The sequence below is a fragment of the Corythoichthys intestinalis genome, chromosome 14, assembly GCF_030265065.1.
Source record: "Corythoichthys intestinalis isolate RoL2023-P3 chromosome 14, ASM3026506v1, whole genome shotgun sequence".
Taxonomy (NCBI): domain Eukaryota; kingdom Metazoa; phylum Chordata; class Actinopteri; order Syngnathiformes; family Syngnathidae; genus Corythoichthys; species Corythoichthys intestinalis.
The window spans coordinates 10492677-10506160 of record NC_080408.1 but is presented as its reverse complement, the minus strand read 5'-3'; the positions used below and the strand labels follow the sequence as shown (position 1 = coordinate 10506160).

At 38.8% G+C, this 13484-nt stretch overlaps 1 protein-coding gene across 2 annotated transcripts in view; it reads left to right on the top strand.

Annotated features, from left to right (window-relative positions):
* Positions 1 to 6298: 6298 nt before the first annotated feature.
* The window catches only part of greb1l (GREB1 like retinoic acid receptor coactivator), a 96491-nt gene continuing 89305 nt past the window's right edge, over positions 6299 to 13484 (top strand). For both annotated transcript variants that reach the window (XM_057856609.1, XM_057856608.1), the window contains exon 1: positions 6299 to 6493. The gene's annotated coding sequence lies outside the window, so the exon portion shown is untranslated. The remainder of the gene's footprint in view (positions 6494 to 13484) is intronic.

Sequence of the window (13484 nt, the reverse complement as noted above, 5' to 3'; positions counted from 1 at the left end):
ATTCGATACAATTTCTGAGTAAAACGCTCATGAATTGAAGTCTTCACCTGCCCTTTAAAAGTAGTGCGTAGTTTTAAGTTTATAAATTTCAAAATTTGAGGCAATTGATTGCCTCAAATTTTTTGATATCAGGTAAATTAACGAGGTCAACAGTGCAGATGTATCAACATTTTTGTCCGTAATGTGTATGTAAAAGTCAAGTCTCAAAATCAGTAGTTAACTTCTTGCTAAAATGCTTGTCAACACTGAATAGATTTTATTCTTCTAAAATAAAGGCAGCTTATAGTGCTGTCATGCGGAGGGCGGCCGCCGAGTCAGCTAAGAAACAAAAACACTTGGCGCTCCCCTGGGAATCCCGGAGAGGAAGAAGCCTTTCACCCCCTTGCCCCTCCCCCCGTAGCATCACATGACTCATCATTCCTCAGGTGGCGGAGGAGATCCTTCCCCCTTTGTGCAGGCATTAAGCCAGTAAGGCTTGTTCAATACGGCCGGTGCTGAGGGACTGCTTTAGGGGCGGGAAGCCATTCAATCCGCACTCTTTTGTTGTTGTTTTTTAAGGCTTACTCATTATCTGCGTTTTAAATTGTCTATTTAGGACGCCGGGCCCAGAGGATGGGGCGGTGGTAGGGGGGCTTGTCAAAGTCAGGGACTCGGGCGTAAATCACGCTGACAGGTCTTTTCCCATCGCTTGAACTTGCGCGTACCTTAATATATCCACTGATTATTGGCACAGACACGTGACATCTAAACATTTTTTCACAGTCAAACTCAAGCTCACTATTTGGACAACTGAAGTAGGTAAAAAACAGAAAGAGCGTGAGAGCCTCCTCCAGGATCCCCCTTAACGGAGGCAGCCATGGCATTTACAGCTGTCCCCCGTCGCGCTGACTTTGCCCCTCATATAACCATTGGAGGGGAGGTGCGAAGAGCCGAGAGCGACTTGATTAAAACAATTGTTTGAGCGCGTCTGTGGTAATGAACTGGAACACCATGCTAACAGCATTTACTGTACACAATCCAGGGCGCATTCAGTTCCAGGAGTCTTGGCCCCTTGTCATTGACTGATGTGTACAGGCAAATATTGGCATGAAGCTATAAACTGTGCTTCCCCAACATCCGGAATTTCTGTTTACCCGACAAATTCTTGACTCGGCTCATTAGGCGACAGGAAAAGCGCACACAAAGAAGCCTTAGTTTCAGAAGTGGTTCAAAATAATGCACAATGGGAACTTGGCAACACCACTCGTCAGCAGGGTCAATATCATTATAAAGTGCATTTGGTGTCCTTGTCAAAATACAGTGGCGCCTCCAGAAATTTTTCATAGGGGTGGCCAGATGGGGCCACTTAAAATCTTGGGGTGGCCAAAACTAAAAGCCATAATTTCAGGTTTTCACTATATTATCGCAGTAAAAAGGTCAGGGGAAAACTTAAAGACTTAAGGACACCGCTACTGATATACTTTGGTGTATAGTGTAACATTTGATGTTACTAATGATTTAATGTGCCTAGTCCATTATTGTCCAGTCAACATTTTGAGTTCCACAACAATTCTGTTTTATTGTGTTATTTATATATTAGGCATAAGGTGTACATTTAACTAGGGCTGTCAAACGATTAACATTTTCAATCGAGTTAATCACAGCTTAAAAATTAATGAATCGTAATTAATCGCAATTCAAACCAACCGAGACGGATATATACATTCAACATCCTGTACATAAGTACTGTATTTGTTTATTATAACAATAAATCCACAAGATGGCATTAACTTTATTAACATTCTTTCTGTGAAAGGGATCCATGGATAGAAAGACTTGTAATTCTCAAAGGATAAATGTGAGTTTGTATATTGTGACTTAATATTGCCATCTAGTGTATTTGTTGAACTTTCAGTAAATGATACTGTAGCGACTTAACTGTTCTGCCCTAATGCATAATGGGTAGTGGTGCAACCATGACTGTGTGTGGTGGCTGCAAATGCTATATCTTCTCTGCGTTGGGTACACTACAGGGTGTTAGGAAAAGATCAACTCCTGTCATTCTTCCTCACGTCGCTTCCCACAATTTTTATAGGTGCTGTGGGAGAGATGACAAAGCTTTTGCCAGTTAAAAGCACGGCCCCAATGAATGCTTGTATCTACTCCACTCTGCCTCTTATCTCTGTACATAAGTAAAACGGCGCCATTGTAGGCTGTTAGCGGCAATGCGTGAATGAGTCGTACAGCGAATGCGTTAATTGCGATAAATATTTTCACGTGATTAATTTTTAAAAATTAATCACCGCCCATAACATGATAAATTTGACAGCCCTACATTTAACAAAACAAAATAAATACATTCATTTTGGATGAAATGCATAACTGATGCTACAACAATCTAACGATATACTGCCAAGCGGGGTGGCCAGTAGGGTGGCCAACCAATTTATAGGGGTGGCCGTGGCCCCCCCTGGCCACCCCCTGGGGGCGCCATTGTCAAAATAACTCATGAAAATCTTGCAGGAAAGTGAAACTCTGAGGTATTAATCAAATCAAACATTACCAGTAACGATTCGGGATGTCCCGATCCAGGTTTTTGCACTTCCGATCCGATACTGATATTGTTTTGCACTTCTGATCCGATACCGATACTGGCCGATATCGACCTATCTGAGCATGTGCTAAAGTTTAAAGTTATTTAGCCTCCTTACTTAGTTGTCAAGACTCATGTTGAAAAAGGTTGTAGTACTCTTGATAACAACTAGCCAGCTGAATTGGTGAGTTTGAATAACACAACGGTTGGTAACAAGAAAGTGACCTGTTTATTCAGTGACAAACACAAAACATTATAAATAACAAACAGAAATGGCATAGTCAGTCAATAAAACGTGCAAATAATATTGTAAACTGTCTTAAAAAAGCAAAAAACACAAACAACCTCACTGGAAAATCCCCCAAATCCCCCAAGCTATCAGATGCTTTTAATGTTTCGTTCATTAGTTACAAAAATTGTATAAAAAGCCTCTCAGGTTTAAATAAACGACTATTTCAGTATCAAGTTAACATTTTAACACAGTAAATAAAATACTCAAGTCCCCATTCTGTATCAGCAACTTTAAACTACATTCAATTCATTTAATTTTGCGAATCAACTGTTAAAAGTTGTTAAAATTGCTCCTGTTATTCCATAATTTCCCTTCTGTCTACTTTCGACATGTGAAAGTTTTAAAACTGTTTTGAAGATAGATTCAAGTCAAGATTTTGCCGATTTAGGGGTATTTTAGATAAAAAGTTAATTAGGTTCGCTTGGAAGGTTCACAACAGCCTACTAGGAAAGTCTCCTACTTTAAGATGGCGGCTGTTTACTAACGCATCTGGTTTTCAATACTTCAATGTTGCTAACGCAGTCGAGTCTGTCGTTTTGCATCAAGTTCCATATACATATGATATCTATTATCTCCAATAAAACGACATTGACGTAGTTTGTAGCGGCTGTCAGCAGCAGTCAGGTATTCTTGTGTTTTTTATCCAGCGGCATGAGTTGAGCTAAAGCCGTGAGCTGAGCATTGGCATGACCCGGGTCTATTGCTGCGTTCCAGAAAAGTGGGATGTCGGACTTTTCCGACCTCCGACTAGGAAAATATCATTGGAACGCCACTCGAACTGGGAGGTCCAAGTTGCGAAGTCGGAGAAAAAATAACTACCCCGACTTCCAAGTTGTTTCAATCTGACGTCACTGGACAAAATGGCGCTCATGAAAACGTATTGAATGATAACACAATAATGAAGTAAATCAAGTTTATTTGAGACGCCATGTATTTTTTTCTCATACAGTGAATTATCTTTGTTGTGCTATGTTTTTCTATTGACGATCAGCAAAGGATGTAACTTAAAAAAAAGGCAGTATACAGTGTGGGCTATAACGCAGACGTCGTTTTTCCTCTTACTATTTGATCGCTTGTAGGAAGGCAGGTTCGCTGGAGGTCAAAATGTCTTTGGATGGCCAAAATAAAAAACACCTCGTCGCGATCAGCCATCTTTGTTGTTTACATTTGCTTGGAACGCTTTGAGATCGGAACTGGTACCATCCGAGTGGGATAAATCCGACTTCCCACTTCTCTGGAATGCAGCATAAGTGTTGGATGGTGCGTCTTTACTCACGAGAGATAATGGCTCGTCATCCAGAATGAATTTTTACCGATAAAGTCTCTTGGTAAATTGGGAGACGGTAATGTAGTGTGTAGAAGGTGTGCCGTAAAACGCGGACCGGATTTTAGGAAAACCGAAGGAAAAACTGGAATGGATTATGTAAATTGGTGTGCTGGAAAACCCGGACCGGATTTTCCCAAAAAAAAAAAAAAAAAAACTGGATCGGAATTTTTCTGTGCCGATCTGATACCGATGCGCATTTTTTTTGCCCATATCGGCGTCCGATCCGATCCAAATATCGGATCGGGACATCTGTAGTCTAAACATTAAGTATAAAAGAAAAAATCTTGTAGACAAAAAGAATTCTAGTGTGAACATTAATAACAGCTCGTATGACTTGAAAAATTTACAACATTATAAAAATCTATATGACTACTGTGCAAACATGTCATTGTAACACAAATGACTTGCAGCTTAAACAGTACACTTCAGACAATTTATTGGTAATGGCTGCTGTGACATAATTCAACACAAGTGTTTACGTCAGGTTTCAGGTTTTTTTTTTCCAGAACATTTTTTAATGTATGCACACCCCACACAGACACAACCAGATTAAAGCTGTATTGCTCTGATGCCAATAAAACATTTGAAATTTTATGATGGCAGAATAAAGCAAACACGTACAGAAAAATAGCTGTGGCCATTACACTGTCATATTACATATCGGCTTCACTGTTGGATTGTACTTTATTCTGAGTGCTTTACCATCATGAAAGCTTTCAGAGAAATCACACAGAGATACAAAATAACGCGACATAATGATTGCTAGATGATGTCCGTGCCCAGTCCACTGCTTAATTTCAGCCGTTTCGACAAGGTCAGAGCCGCAATCCGACTCCATCACGTTCATTTGTACCGTTAGCCGCTAGCGTTAGCCTGTGGCTTGGCTACCAGAAGAAAGCACTGAAAGCATCCTCTCCTGAAATCGTGAGAACCAGGGAGGACAGCGGGTGAAAGCCCATCTGAAACCCGCCAAGAGTTTACTTAATGTCACGTGAAAGTTTGGCGAAGCTCCCTTAAGCCCGGCTCCATCACGTCTGCTTGTAGCGTTAGCCGCTAGCGTTAGCATACCGGTCTTCTGTTTGTTTGGCTTCCTGAAAACCACGTGACTCCATACGTAAGCGCACTGACTGCTTTTATAGGGGACTGAACATAGCCAATAAGACAGAGTCAAAGCGGGATGAAAAGACTATATTTTCTTGTTTTATTAAATTACCAAATTTACCGACATGGTCAAAATTACGTCGGTCATCATGAAGAATTTCGGTAATGGTACATTTTCGGTTTACCGCCCTGCTCTAAGCTGCAGCCCTAATATCTATCACCGTCCACGGTAGGGGATGTAAATCGGAGTGTCCAAAAAAGGACACAAAATAAAATTATTGGGACTTGGCAGAGCTCTCCAAACTGACTGAATTGCCTAATCTCTCCTGAAGGCCCATTCGATAGCGGAGGCAGCATTGTGTCCGTTGCTGGTGCTGGCTATTTCCTGGATGCTGCGAGATAACTGCACCAAATTTCTCATTCTGCCTTCAACATCCGCCTGTCGCTCGTTTCCGTTTATTTATTTTGTGGAGGATGACTCACTGGTATTTATAGCAGTAGAGTGAAAGCCCCCAACCCCACCTCTCTATGCTTGACGCGGGGGTCAATCCCCGGCAAGGCCCCGGTGACAAAATTCTGCCTGACGTTACGCCTGCTGACAGATCACCCCACCACCACTACCACCACATTCTATATAAAAGCTTAAATTAGTTGAATCCAAATTCATCCCCTCCCCACCGCTGACCCTCCCTAATTCACCAAACTTGACACAGTGGCCCACGCTGGCGTGCTGGGGGGTCACGCGTGGCAAACCCCAGGAAGATGAAGACTCACCCCCGTCACTCTACTCTTTTAACCATCTCTATGAAGCCCCCGCCACCACCACCCCATGTCCTCCCTTTGCAGAGCATCTGTCACCACAGGGGCTCAGATGAATACATTCTCCTCCTCCTCCTTGGCAAATGGCACAGGCAGGACAGAGGAGGGCACCTCGGGGGAGTAGCGGGGGGAGCAAGGGGAGGGGTCTGTGTGTGTTTGTTTGCATGCAAGAGAGAGAGAGAGTGAGCAAGGGAGGAAGATTCTCATTGCAGCCTGAGTGAGTGACGGTGTGTGTCATGAGAGGACACAACTCCACATGCCTGCTTGGACTTTTCACAAGAATTTCCTCCCAATGGACTAACACCTCCGACGAGTAGTTTTCGGGGCGAGGGATTCATCCCTCACAATTTGGGATTTGGAAAGCCTGAAAAAGTCATGCAAGGTAGAGAAAATTATTCCTAATATCACTAATGAACGAGGCTTTTAGCGCCTCATCTGACGTGGTGAGATGTTTGTTCCCCTCTTTCCCTTCCCCCCTTTTTCTGCTTTTCTGATGTTAAGAGCAGCCTTTTTCCTGCATGACAATGAGCACTCCTGATGCTTATCTGGCTTTTATTTAATACGCGGGTGACGTCTCATCTGCAGGACAGAGCAGCGGGAGCGCAAAGTGTAACGGTATCAAGAGGCTCCCCACTTTTATTTCTCGCTCTATGTTGTTATTGGCAAATATGTCAAAGTGTAAATGCAAAACATGGCTGCAAATTCATTCAGCCTGCCTGTCTCTCTTATAATGTCATTAGAAGGGAGAAACAAAAGACGGCTGCATGCAAAAAGGAAAACAGGACGGCCTTGGACTTTATCAATTGTTTTGTTTAAGTTAAAACTTGCTTTTAAATGAAATCCAATCAATTCCCTATCACATAATTTTAATAATTTATGAGGAAAATATATTTTTGTATTTAGTTCAGGTTAAATTTCTAATATATACTACTATTCAGTCTAAATATTATAAGGGTTACTGTTTTTTATGTTTTGTTTAAGTTAAACATGCATACAAAGCCTTAAAACTAGCTTTTAAATGAAATCCAATCAATTCCCTATCACATATTTTTAATAATTTATGAGGAAAATGTATTTTTGTATTTAGTTCAGGTTAAATTGCTAATATATATTACTATTCAATCTAAATATTTCAATTATTTAATCACATTAAACACATTTTTTAGGTATTTATTTTATATCTATTTTAAACCATATTGCCTTTACTCGACTACATAATTTAGCCTATTTATGTTAAATATCATTAGTTTAAAACAATGCAACCTGATTATGAATCCTAATTTTATATTGATTGCAAAAATACACACAAACACTCCCATTTTCCTAAATGTATGTGCAAGCATGATTGTTTTTTTATGATCCATTTGAATTATTTTAAATGAGAAAACTACATGAAATCTCTTTAAATTGTATTTATTGTTATTGTTTACGTCTAAGCATATGCTAAATTTAAACATGTTTGCTTTTGTTTTTTATAGGATGTATTTTTCATTCATTTGAAAACAAGCTTGACAATATGATGATGAATAGGATGATGATGATAATCATTGTTCTAAACTCTGATTGATTATGATAAACTTATTGTAGATTACTTGATTACCGGTACATGTATTGTTTAAATTAGGAATGTCTCAATCGGTTATTTTTTATTTATTCATTTTTTTAATTTCAAGAAAAATTCCAAACTTCTTACAGTACTGTTCTGTTCTTCCTCTTCCGCTTTTTCTGAGAGTGTTGCGGCGTATATATTTTTGTTTCTTTTGGCAATGCCATTGTATTTCTGATTATTTTGTTACTTTTTAGCCCTCAACCCCTTCAGACCTTAGCATGCTGCTAAAGGACATGACACGTTCGTGTCTCTAAACCAATAAATACACTGAATTGAGTTGCTTTTCCATTCTGGGAGATGATTGGATGGAACTTTACCCATTGAAATCAAATCTTGAGGTTTTGCACGCCTTCTTTGCTATTTTAGGCTCTTTGAAAATGGCTGACCAAATGAAACTTCAAAAAGGATTTCTCATTAAAAACACATTAACATTAAAAATAACCTATAAAAGCATGAAATATCGCATATTTTTTTTCCTCCCCAGCAAAAAAAAAAAAATGCGGGTCTGAAGGGGTTAATAAGTTAAAAAAAAAAATAATAATAATAAATGAATAAATTTTATTTTATTTTATTTTTTAATTTTTTAAAAATGATGAATAAATGAATACATTTTAAATTAAGAACTCGATCCTTTTCACCCTTTTCCCATCCTCTGAAAAATGGCCCGATTGGCCCGATTTCAGATTGCGTGATGTGAAAATTGTGTTAATTCATTGGCTGCTATGGATGGTGATAGATGTTCAGTCCACTTGAACTGGGAGGTGGGGATGCAAATGTGGATAGAGTAGCCAAACATTTTACTCAAGTAAGAGAAGCTTTATTTCTAAATAATATTACTCACATAAAAGTAAAGTTGGCATTATTTAAAAGTCAAAATTGACTAAAGTACAAGTATGAAATTATTCATTGAAAAGAATACTCAATGAGTAACATTGTGAGTAACAGCTTACCATGTCTTGCTTACCTTATATTTTTTTTCTCAGCACAACTTCATCTATATGAATTGTTATTATTATACTGCACTATAACCAATTACACAACCATATTAGGCCAAAAAGATGACACAAAAATCATCAAATTCAGACCACAACAACATCGAAACATCACCCATCCAAATTGCATGAGTGCCCTCTAGTAGAGAAAAAAATTGTTACCTCTGACTGGATATTAGTTATTGTTGCCACGTCTCATTGGTGAAACTGAGAAGCCCCTGTCGGCATCTCTGGCTAAAATGTAAAATGTAACTACAGTAATTTTTGGACTATAAGCCACTACTTTTTCCCCTTATTTTGAATCCTGCAGCTATTTGTTGATTTATTTAGGTTAATATGTAACACTATATTTGACGGTGACGTCATAAGACTGCTGTAAGACAATCATAAATATGATATGGCACTATCATGGGCAATAATGAATGTTTATAACAGATGTCATTAAGGCAAATTATGTCACTAACTCCATTTATGTCCAGCTCGGATCTTGTACATCCATTCAAAAGTGAGATAATTTGCCGGATGACACAAAATGTCATCTGTCATAAGCATTCATTAATACTCATGACAGTGTCATGTCATAATTATGATTGTCTAATGACAGGTTTATGGTGCCACTGTCAAATAACGTGTTACCAAATACCATAGCTCGCAATTAATGGAACAACTGGAACAGTAACTGAAGAAATAATTCGCACAGAACATGACTTTTGATTGTTGTTTACATCTGTAGTGCTGCAATGCATGTTAGGAGGCATGTTGGATGACAACAGTGTTGACAGCAGGTGGAAGCAGAGGTGCACTGTCTTCCCAAAGGGAGCAGTGATGGCTAAATGAAGCTTCTTGAAGCAATGAAGATTTGCAATTGTTTGCAAGATTCATGGTGGTTCATTTGGTCTTAGACAGTCTTATGATGCCACTGTGCATGTGTGATGCAAAATGAAATTTTACTGGTTAATATTTTTGGTATAAATATCCCATATTCCAGTGAGAACAGCTGCGGCTTATCGTTCAGTGCGTCATATCTATGAACAAATGCCATTTTCGTGTCAAATTTGGTGGGTGGCGGCTTATAGTCCGGTGCACTTTATCATCCGAAAATTACGGTATTCTAGTTTAGCCCAAAAAAAGCGGAATAAGAGTAGTGTTTCTTCTTCACAAATCTACTCAAGTAAAAGTATTGCATGGTAAAACTACTTTAATAAGTTACTCAAGTAAATGTTAGAGAGTAAATGTAACGCGTTACTGCCCACCTTTGTCTGGCAGCGAATGAACGAATGTGACAAACTACCGTAATTTTCGTACGATTAGGTGCACCTGGTTATAGGCCGCCACCCACCAAATTTGACACGAAAACAGCATTTGTTCATAAATAAGCCGCACTGGACTATCTGCTGCAGCTATCCTCACTGTATGATGGGATATTTACACCAGAAGATATGAACCGGTAACATTCTATTTGACAGTGGCATCATGCGGCTGCCGTAAGACCAAATGAACCACCATGAAGTTTTGAACCAATTGGCTGCAAAGCTTCATTGCTTCAAGAGGCTTCATTTGGCCATCAGTGCTGCCTCGGGGGACACAGTCAACCTTTGCTACCACCTACTGTCAATGTGTTTGTTGTCCAACATGCCTCCTAGCATGCAGTGCTGCTCTTCAGATGTAAATAACAATCAAAATTCATGTTGTGTGCTAATTATTTCTTCAGTTACTGTTCTAGTTGTTTCATTAATTGCTAGTTATGGTATTTGGTAACACTTTATTTGACAGTGATGCCATAAGACTGTCATTAGACAATCATATGTATGACATGACACTCTCATGAGCATTAATGACTGCTTATAACTAGGGCTGTCAAAATTATCGCGTTAACGGGCGTTAATTAATTTTTTTAATTAATCACGTTAAAATATTTGACGCAATTAACGCAGATGCCCCGCTCAGACGGATTTAAATGACAGTACAGTGAAACGCTCACTTGTTGTGTTTTATGGAGTTTTGCCGCCCTCTGCTGGCGCTTGGGTGCGACTGATTTTATAGGCTTCAGCACCCATGAGCATTGTGTAAGTAATTATTGACATCAACAATTGCGGGCTACTAGAATATTTTTTGATTGAAAATTTTTAGGGCTGTCAAAATTATCGCGTTAACGCACGGTAATTAATTTTTTAAATTAATCACGTTAAAATATTTGACGCAATTAACGCACATGTCCCACTCAGACAGTATTCTGCCTTTTAGTAAGTTTTACAGCAAGGTTTTTTGTGCTGTCTAACAGCGAACTCTTGTGGTGGCTTTGCGACATGGTTTATTGCTTTCTTGCCAGTTCAATATGACTGCACGACGTCTCGGGCTGACGCCTACGTTGTAATGTTGTGCTTATATGATCCTTGGACAAGATTTGTCCGTAAGTATGGTTGTTGTAAAGAATGTACATATTATGTTAGTAAGCGAAATGTTATATTTTTTGTATGAGACGCTTTTGTTTATGTTTAGTGAACCTGTATAGCGTGCTAAGCTAACGTTGTTGCTAATGCAATGCTTGTGTACTTTTTTTTTGTAGTTTCACTGCGGTCTAAAGAGGACAGTGGTTTGAGGCCATTTTATTAATAAATCAGATGAAAAAGGAAGAAGTCTGATAATTAAGGCGTCGTTCACTAGCTGTCTAGCTTTGGAAAAAGTAGACGCTTCGGAGTGAGGACAGCATAGACAGATTTAAATGACAGTAGAGTGAAATGCCCACTACAGTCCTTATGTACCGTATGTTGAATGTATATATCCATCTTGTGTCTTATCTTTCCATTCCAACAAATTATTTTACAGAATATATATATAATTTACAGAAAAATATGGCATATTTTATAGATGGTTTGAATTGCGATTAATTGCGATTAATTACGATTAATTAATTTTTAAGCTGTAATTGTAAAATTTTAATCGTTTGACAGCCCTAAAAATTTTACAAATTTTATTAAAACGAAAACATTAAGAGGGGTTTTAATATAAAATTTCTATAACTTGTACTAACATTTTTCTTTTAAGAACCACAAGTCTTTCTATCCATGGATCGCTTTAACAGAATGTTAATAATGTTAATGCCATCTTGTTGATTTGTTATAATAAACAAATACAGTCCTTATGTATGTCTGTATGTTGAATGTATATATCCATCTTGTGTCTTGTCTTTCCATTCCAACAATAATTTACAGAAAAATATGGCATATTTTATAGATGGTTTGAATTGCGATTAATTGCGATTAATTAATTTTTAAGCTGTAATTAACTCGATTAAAAATTTTAATCTTTTGACACCCCTACTTATAACATGTCATTTAGTGTTATCCAGCAAATTATCTCACTTTTGAATGGATGTAAAAGATCCAAGCTGGACATAAATGGATTTAGTGACATAATTTGCTGGATGATACTTAATGACATCTGTTATAAACATTCAGTGATGCCCATGGTAGTGTCATGTCACAATTATGACGGTCGTATGACAGTCTCATGATGCAGATGCAATTAAATTGTTACATCTTAACACAAATAAATAAGCTGCACTGGACTATAAGCCGCAAGATTCAAAATGAGGGAAAAAAGTAGCGGCTTATAGTCGGAAAATTATGGTAGTTAAATTCACGGAGGGATGACAAAAATCACATGGTTGGATGTCTATCAACGTCAACAGCACCAAAAGAATTAATTCCCTTGGTTTCGCACCAAAAATGCACAACATGTGTGCAACCAAATTGCAAATTAATGAAACCAGTTAAAAATAATTGAGTTGTTCTCAACATTCTGTAGAACTATTTATTCATTATAATGTGTTTTTGTTCGTGCGGTGAGACATTTATTTCATATTAAAGTAAGGAACATAAAATCCCTGCTGGTAATGACAAGTTTCATCTTTATGGGGAATGTTGGTTGTGAAAGAAATGTGCAAAAATCTAAGTGAAGGAGCATCGTCCTAACTTGAACTGGAATTTGGTCAGTGGGCCCATTTGCTCAGCATTCCTGTTGAGTACAGTTCGTGCTTGTGTCATGACTGGAAAAACTGGACGTCTTCAAGCGCCTCAGGAAACGTTGCGCCGAGTTTTTTTCCCCCTTCGTGAGTTTATGGCCCTCTCATCTTGTCAGATAACAATCCAAACAATGAGGTGAAGCTTGAACTTGCACGGCTTTATCGAAAACGGAATCAAGTGAGGACTTCATTTAGAAGAAGAATGCGGGCTCTTAGTGTCACAGCTTGACCATAGAGGCGCTTCCTGGCTGACACATTGACTTGATTGGCTGTATCAAAGCTGGCTAATCATTGACAAAGAAAGGCTCCCGTGCAAAAAGTGTGTACATATGCAGGACTTGGACCCCACTTTGGTGATGACAGGGTCAATCGGAACAGTGTAGGGGGAGTAGGGGACTTTGCTTTGTGTTATATCACAGGCTGAGTGGTTAAACAATACTCCGTCAAGAGGTCAAAGTAGCAGCATGGGTTGATTGTGTGCGACCAACACAAACTAAAACATCTCCGTAGTGTGGAAATAGCCCAGAGGCAGGGTGAGGTATCGCGTAGCAGCTTCTTGAGCCGCTCCAGTCACGCTTGGGGTGTTCAACAGTGTCTTCATTGTTCTTGTTGGAACACCGTGATAAACATCAATTGAAATTTTGTACTGAAAATAATCTTTTATAAGTGCGCAATACTCCATGGCAACTACAGTATTTTCCGGACTATAAATTGCACTTTTTTCAGTTTTGCTGGGCCTGCGACTTAT